Genomic DNA, 7,003 nt, shown 5'->3' with positions numbered 1-7,003 from the left:
AACACACACTTAAAACTATATTCCATGGCACAAAGGTAAACAACCTCCAGTTATTTAACTAGAAAGAAAAGGTTCTAAGGTCTTCAGTACCCTCTTTGAATCAAATGAGGGAATAGCCTTTTGTAAAAATACATTCGTTATGTGCCTTCTGCCAACAAGTATCGGATTTCTGGAAGTTGCAGGGCATAAGAAATCTTTCTTGTATTGAATTTAAGTAGAACAGTTCAATCCATCCAGATCCAGGCGAAAATAAACAGCCCTGAAAAGTATCAAGAGCTAGCTCACCTTCTGAGGTCTGTAAGGAGAAACAAAGGTTGGTGTAGGGAAAATTCACACACTGAGTTTAGATGAGAATAAACTTCTAAAGCTTTTCTAACAGCATGTGGAAGATCTTTGATACAGTTTCTTCTGACTCTGAGATTTTGAGATAATTTGTGATGACACAGCTTTGAAGAATTCTTTTGCCTTCAGAGTACAAACAAAGGGCATAGTAAAAGGTGGAGAGGAGGAGTTCAGGAGACTCAGTGGGAGGGAAGAGGGGTCAGGGAAGGGGAAACGAACAGAATGAAGACATGTACAGGAACCCAGTGACCTCAGTGAGTGCAAACAGCGTATGTCATAAACAGGACAAGATTAATGCAAACAAGAATGAAAATGGGGAAAGGGCATTTGGAGGAGGAGGGAGGGAAGAGAAAGAGGTTAAAGAAATAAACAAGCGGTAGTACGTACTTGTACCCACCCTCCAAGATGATTGTAAACCACACTTACTTCAAACACGTACTAATGAGAAAAGAATTATCTAGCCTTCTAGTCTGCTAGCTGGAAAGTTTTTAAAAAGCAGCAGCCTTTGGGGTATTTATGTTACCCTCATTGTAAGGTCAACAACTTCATTATTTTCCTTGTTTACTGTTCCTCGCAGGATGTCAATCACATTGCTTCAAATTCTGAGTTATTTCTCAGAATGAATTTAATAAGCTTTTCCTTCTCAAATCGAATAATATGCCTGCGGGGATCACAACAACTTCCATCAGATTTTTCACTAACAGGTCTGAAGTAAATGGACTACAAGTTCAGCATTCAAGGTATGCTTCCAACGGCTAAGTATTTCATGGCTGTGAACTTTTTAACCTCTGGCTTTACGCAGTATTGTTTCTTTTCTATAGGTCATGAAACTGAGGCATTAAAAATGAGGTATCTTGTCAAATCTCTCACAGCTAGTGCAGTGACACCATTATACGTCAGTCTCAGATCTAAGGGACTTGGCCTCGGTGAGGAGGGGTTAGAGGAAAGAGTGAACCACCCTGGTAACCCGCTCAGCCGGCGAGGTGTCAACTAGCACACCCCTGTTAGGAGATATTTAGCTCCATTTGGGTTAATGCTGTGAAAAATTAGGAACCAGGAAACAAAGAAAGCAACGCTGCCTGGTGCCTCGAAACCTAAGCCTCTCTGAAGGAAGGGCCACATGGCCCCTCTGCCTTGAGTCTGCTTGCAGGAAAGCAGGGGCGTGACGGATTCTCTGTCCCTTCGCGGAGAGTTGTGAGCCCGCTTGTATCCGTCTTGCTCTCTGAAATTCAGGAAGGCTTTTCAGGATGGCGGTTTGGAGTTGCAAGGAGGCGATGTAAAACAGAAACCCCCTCCGGGATCTGCACTGGTTGGGTCAGCCTGCTATTTTTCTGCCAAGGCAGCCATTTGGCAGTGATGCTATTGACTTCCTTCACAGTGGGAATGAAGAGCTCCTAGTGTCACGTCCTTTCACTTATCTATTCGTTAACTGGCTGATGTAGTATACGCCTTTACCATCCGAGGAGGTCACACACCATTCCTGGGTGATGGCCCACCTCTCATCGTACCGTTGCGTTTCTTTCCTCATTATTCTGTTCAAAATTGACTTCCCTTCAATCAATACTCCTCTCGCCCCATTCCCTTCTCAGCTGTTCCTCTTACAGCACTGGCTTCTATTTTCGCTCAAGTTCTTTGTAAATTTATAGTTGAATCACAGCCTTTCTTCCCTTTGGAATTTTAGAAGGATCCACATGTGTGTACTGCTTCTTGGCTCCGAACTGGAGGAAATATTTGGCTTTTCAGGACAAGTTGGAACAAGCTGAAAGGTCAAATAAGAAGAAACTATGACTTGCCTTGAAAAATAGAGAACAGCAATTAGAAAATTAACCATACATTTAGCTTTCACACCTTTGACATCCTGGGGTTTAGAGGGAAATATCATGTGACAAGCATAGCCTGCCTCTTTCTCAACCTATTATACAACCGAACACTCCGCTCCTGTGGGGTCAAACGCATGTCGTCAGGGTGAGAGAACAAACCATGAGTCGTAAGGGGATGAGATGTGGACAGGAGAGTGCTCGTGTTCCTAGGGGCCTCCCGGCTTTGCTTCAGGGAACCAATGAAAGGAAAGGAAGACAGCACAGTTTAGAAGCCACACTCCACCACATCCGCCCTTGGTCATGTTACCAACATCCAAAGACTTGCTTATAGCAGCTACCTTTGTGTGTTTTGTTACTTTGTTCTTAGGACCAGTCAGGTACGGCCCCTGTTCCGTGTAGGAAGAAACTACAGAGTGCGCTTTTGAAAGGACTTGCTCCGAAGTTGTGTCTCTAGAAAGGTGTGGTGAGATAGATGGGTCGGTAGACAGATATATTTTTTTTGGTTTTGGTTTTCTGAGACAGGGTCTCACTATACAGCCCAGTCCGGACTTGAACTCGAGACGGCCCCCCTGCCTTAGCTTCTTGAGTACAAAATGGCATTATAACCATGCACGATTTCTCATTTCTAGGTAAGGAAAGTGGAGGGAAATTAAATTTACTTGTTAGATTATTGCCAGGCAATTAACATATTTCACATTGAAAGTACTAATTCCTCTTATTCCTCTCAAAAAACAAAACAAAACAACAACAAAAAAAACACACACACACACACAAACAAAAGACAATGAAAGTCGGGCGTGGAGGTGCACACCTATAATCCCAGCACTCAGGAGGCTGAGGCAGAAGGGCAGCAGTGTGTTTGGGGCCACTCTGGGCTACAGAGAAGACACTGTCTCATATAAAACAAAGCAATCCCCAAAAGAAAAACAGATAGTTGTTCAGGTTCCTCAGCACTGTGATGCCTAAAGTGTTAGTAAGCCTGATTACCAGTTTACAGTTGCTGGCAAGCACAGACATTGGCAGGCATTCTAAAAGGTCACAGGAGGAACAGAAAATCATGAAGGGGAAAAGAAACCCACTGGAACCCCAGACAAGCACTCTCTGGGCCTGGAATCACTTGGTATCCCTGGATGAGTGGGGAGGATGGGATGCTAGTTACTAAAAAATTTAACTGCAGGACAAAAGGGAGAGATTTGATATAGAAAGGGTGTAGTGTAATGGAGAAAGGAACAGAACTGCTCGTGAGAGGCTGGGGTTTAAGCACTAACTCTTTCCAGGCCTCAGTTCATAAGCCTCTGAGTTATGTTCTCTCCTCTGAAGAAGAAAACTCTGTCAGCTGTCCTGTACTGTGACAAAATCGCCGGGGGAAAACTTAGAAAAGGAAAAGTTGGCTTTGGCCCACCATTCCAGAGGTTTTGGGCTTGGCTGGCCGGCTCCATTGCTGTGGGCCTGGGAAGGGAGAACAAAATGGTAGCACGGGGTGGTGAATGAAAGCTCCTCAAGGCATGGCGGCAAGGAGGGGGCTTGGGATGACATGTACGCTTCAAAGTCATGGTCCCAGTGCTTGGTTCATCCGCGTGGGACCTGTTTTTAGTAAGCTCACTGAGCTGAGAACTCAGAGTAATCCACTGCTGAGGTTACTGCTCTCCTGACCCTGTCACCCCTCTCGGCCCATCTCTGAACACTCTCTGCAGTGGGCTTCAAGCATCCCAGACAGGAGCCCTTGGGCCACTTCATCTCTGAACCAGAACTAGAGCTAAGCATCAGCGTCACGCCCCTGGTTAACACTGGCTCCATCGGTACCAGTTCTGCTCCCTGCCACCCCTTCTCAGGCATTTCTATTTGCCCTTCTCCTGAATCCTAACCAGCCTTTATGCTCAAGACAGTGTAAGACAAACTTCTCAGTGCGCCCTCGCCTTCCATACAGCACTGGCACAGAAAACCGAGCAAAGGGTTAGGAAGTGTGGCTTGGGGAAAGCAGACCTCCCAGCCTCACTTTTGACTCAGAAGACAAGTGGCGGCAAGGTGGACAGCATGGCTTGCTGAGAATCCACCTGGGCATCCAGTGCCTCAGCCACACCCCCAGCTTGTCAAGAGGTGCTGTTGAGATTTCCAAGACCAGGGGTCCTGGGTCCTACTATTGCCAAATTGCCCATCTGGTGTTCCAGCACCCGGGAACTTCTCAGGTATCAGATGCCACACCACCAGGATAATGAAAACCAGAAGCAGAGTGGACGAGGGATGACGCGAGAGAAGAAAATGCAATTTGGCCTCCAAAAGACCTGATCGTTAAGCAGCAGTAAGAATTAAAAAACCCCTCTGGGAAAGGCCTCAGACAGGTGCCTCTGGAGAAAAGGACAAACACCAGAATCACACTTCACATAGCAACCGGCCATTCGTCCTGAAAATGAACCTACTCTGGTCATTATTTAGGCAGCAGTTCTCTCTGATTGCTAAATGAGTCCACAGCACCTAACATGCATTCTCCAATTCTTTGATGTCTGGTGTCAACCGGGCGTTTAATAACTGTCAACAAAAGATACTGTGGTGAAAGATTAAATTAGGCACCGTGGCCAGACCACCCACTGTATAGGAAAGCATTCTGTGGGAGAAAATAACATTACATTGCAAGGATGAAAAGACTTTCAACTGACAGACTTAGGATTTTCTCCCCGAAATGCAAAGTCAGAGTTCTCATCCTCAAACTTGCAAGGATACGTGAGGTACAGCCTCGTAGAAAATGCTTCTCCCTGAGACTCCTGGTCCATCCTTTGTATGTCACTGCCCTGGAGCTTTACTTCTGCCCAGAAGTTCACCCTCACTCTCCTTGTCACGCCCAGATTGTGTCCTGACTCCTCATGTCCAAACATCTACTTAGAATGGAAGAACAGAGTTCCAATGAACTTAGAATCAGAGCATAGGAGCTGAAGGATAATTCTCCTCTTCCTCTGGGTGACCGTGTCTCCTCTCTCACCTCGGATTCCCCCATCCATAAAAGGGGAAATACACAAGGGCTGCTTAACAGATAGGGGGAATGTTTACATTTTTAAAACTTCACTAAAAGACACGATAAGATGGGGTGTGTTCTAAGTGAGTATTGTGAAGGGAATTACTGAAAATACATCTTGTTTTATAACAGCTTCTTAAAGTTTAAACATTATATTGTTGATCATACTGCATATAAATTATGCTCTAGGAGCTATAACACATTGTTAGCATTGCCTCTCGTGGTTCCTCCTATTGTTTTCCAGTGGTTTGTTCAAAGGTAGCCTATCTACTCAGGGTGATTGTAAGGAGTTGGGTTACAATAAAGGAGCATGCGAGCATGTTACATGTGTTCAAATCCATATAAGATGATGGATTCCAGACCCGCACAGGACACGCAAAATTTATGATGAGAGTAGTTACAGATTAAATAAGAACAGCTCTGGCTGACAGGACTGAATCTGGCCCAGGGCAGAAGCCAGACACAGCTGCTTCGGTCTCTGCAGTACCAGTGGAGGTGGGCGATCCCCAACCACAAGTTGTTCAGTCCACAAAGCCAGTGAGCCTCAGGTGAATCCGCCATGGTATTTAGTGATCTTATCCCTGCAACCCACGAGACAATTCAAAATGACTGTCACCAGATTTGCCCCAGCGATAAACAAAACAAAACAAACATAAGGGCTACTCTACGGAATTGTAGGCTCCCCTGCACGTTCAGAGAGCTGCACATGTGCTAGTACTAATCAGCTCTGAACCCAAGCCGATTCCCTACCTCCCTAAAGGAAATACAGCGTTCTCAGAAACACTGTTGAGATATTGTCTGTCCTAACTTCAGTGTGGGGAAACTGAGGCCTGTGGCCAGTGGACAGTTGTGCCACACCCACCCCTCCACAGCGGGACTCCTGAGTCAGTGCTGTTCTGCAGAACACCGCCTGCAGAATGACCATGGTCTTCTCTAGGTTGCTGTGCTTGGCATCTGGATTACTACCAGTAACCACTCCATTTCGGACTATTTATGGGTCCTTCTTTCACCATGGAAACCAGACAGCAACATCTTGATCCCAGAGTATAGAAAAACTTCTGCTCTTTTCAAAGCCACTGAGTACTACTAGCTCATCCTTGGGAGACACGATGTGGACCTGAGACATCACCCCCATATTCTCTAGCTGCAGAGTTGTATCCAAGCCTGTGTTTTGTAACTGTGGAATGAAATGTGGTCTTTCTGGCTTGGATAAGTATTTTCTACAGTATATAGTCTGGGAAAGTTTTATCTTGCAAGACTACTTTTTTAGTGCTAATATTTAAAACAGTTTTAATTTAGCTTTCATAGTTTAGTTATGGTAAAAGTAAAAAGCCAGTCTTTATACTATACACTCAAATATTTCTTACAGGCCATTAAGATATTTTATACATTTTCTTCTCTCCTTTGGGAAGTTGCTTCTTAAGAACACTGAAAGCATGTTTAGGAAGAGATTTTCTTTCATACAGTGTAAAACTTCCAAACAAAACTTACAAAATTGGATGGACAATAATGAAGAAACGATATTGAACACCTGACTTGAGTTGACAGATGGGCATTGTTTTTCTTTTACAATCCAACAACTGTTCACAATCTGACAGTTTACCCCTACTCTTAATTCTTGCAGTCCCTAAACTTCTGTAATTCACATCCCATATTTCCTGTTCTGTGAAGAGTCTGAGATCTCCAGTATCCAAATCTGTAGCCCATCTGAAAAGCTCACTTTGGCTGTGTCACAGAACCATCTGGAATGATTCAGCTGCGAAGCATCTGGGTAGTCTGGTTGAGGACCAAGCTTAAAAAAAAAAAAAAAAAAAAAAAAAAAAAAACAAAATGA

At 44.5% G+C, this 7,003-nt stretch overlaps 3 long non-coding RNA genes across 11 annotated transcripts in view; 1 reads left to right on the top strand and 2 right to left on the bottom strand.

Moving 5' to 3' along the window:
• Positions 1 to 797, bottom strand: part of LOC104873146 — a 16,287-nt gene extending 15,490 nt beyond the window's left edge. Inside the window, exon 1 of the long non-coding RNA XR_783376.2 lies at positions 286 to 797. This is a non-coding gene — a long non-coding RNA (uncharacterized LOC104873146). The remainder of the gene's footprint in view (positions 1 to 285) is intronic.
• Positions 1 to 7,003, top strand: part of LOC104873147 — a 241,450-nt gene that overhangs the window by 224,018 nt on the left and 10,429 nt on the right. For 2 of the 9 annotated variants that reach the window (XR_004516369.1, XR_004516372.1), the window contains exon 1: positions 923 to 1,082. The exons of the other annotated variants lie outside the window; for them this stretch is intronic. This is a non-coding gene — a long non-coding RNA (uncharacterized LOC104873147). Of the gene's footprint in view, positions 1 to 922; positions 1,083 to 7,003 lie in introns of those variants that run through there. 9 annotated transcript variants of the gene reach the window in all.
• The window catches only part of LOC117285369, a 118,900-nt gene continuing 113,448 nt past the window's right edge, over positions 1,552 to 7,003 (bottom strand). Inside the window, exon 3 of the long non-coding RNA XR_004516374.1 lies at positions 1,552 to 2,101. This is a non-coding gene — a long non-coding RNA (uncharacterized LOC117285369). The remainder of the gene's footprint in view (positions 2,102 to 7,003) is intronic.

This window comes from Fukomys damarensis, unplaced genomic scaffold, assembly GCF_012274545.1.
Source record: "Fukomys damarensis isolate Sample0158 unplaced genomic scaffold, DMR_v1.0_HiC HiC_scaffold_9, whole genome shotgun sequence".
Lineage (NCBI taxonomy): Eukaryota > Metazoa > Chordata > Mammalia > Rodentia > Bathyergidae > Fukomys > Fukomys damarensis.
This window is presented reverse-complemented; position numbering and strand designations above follow the sequence as displayed.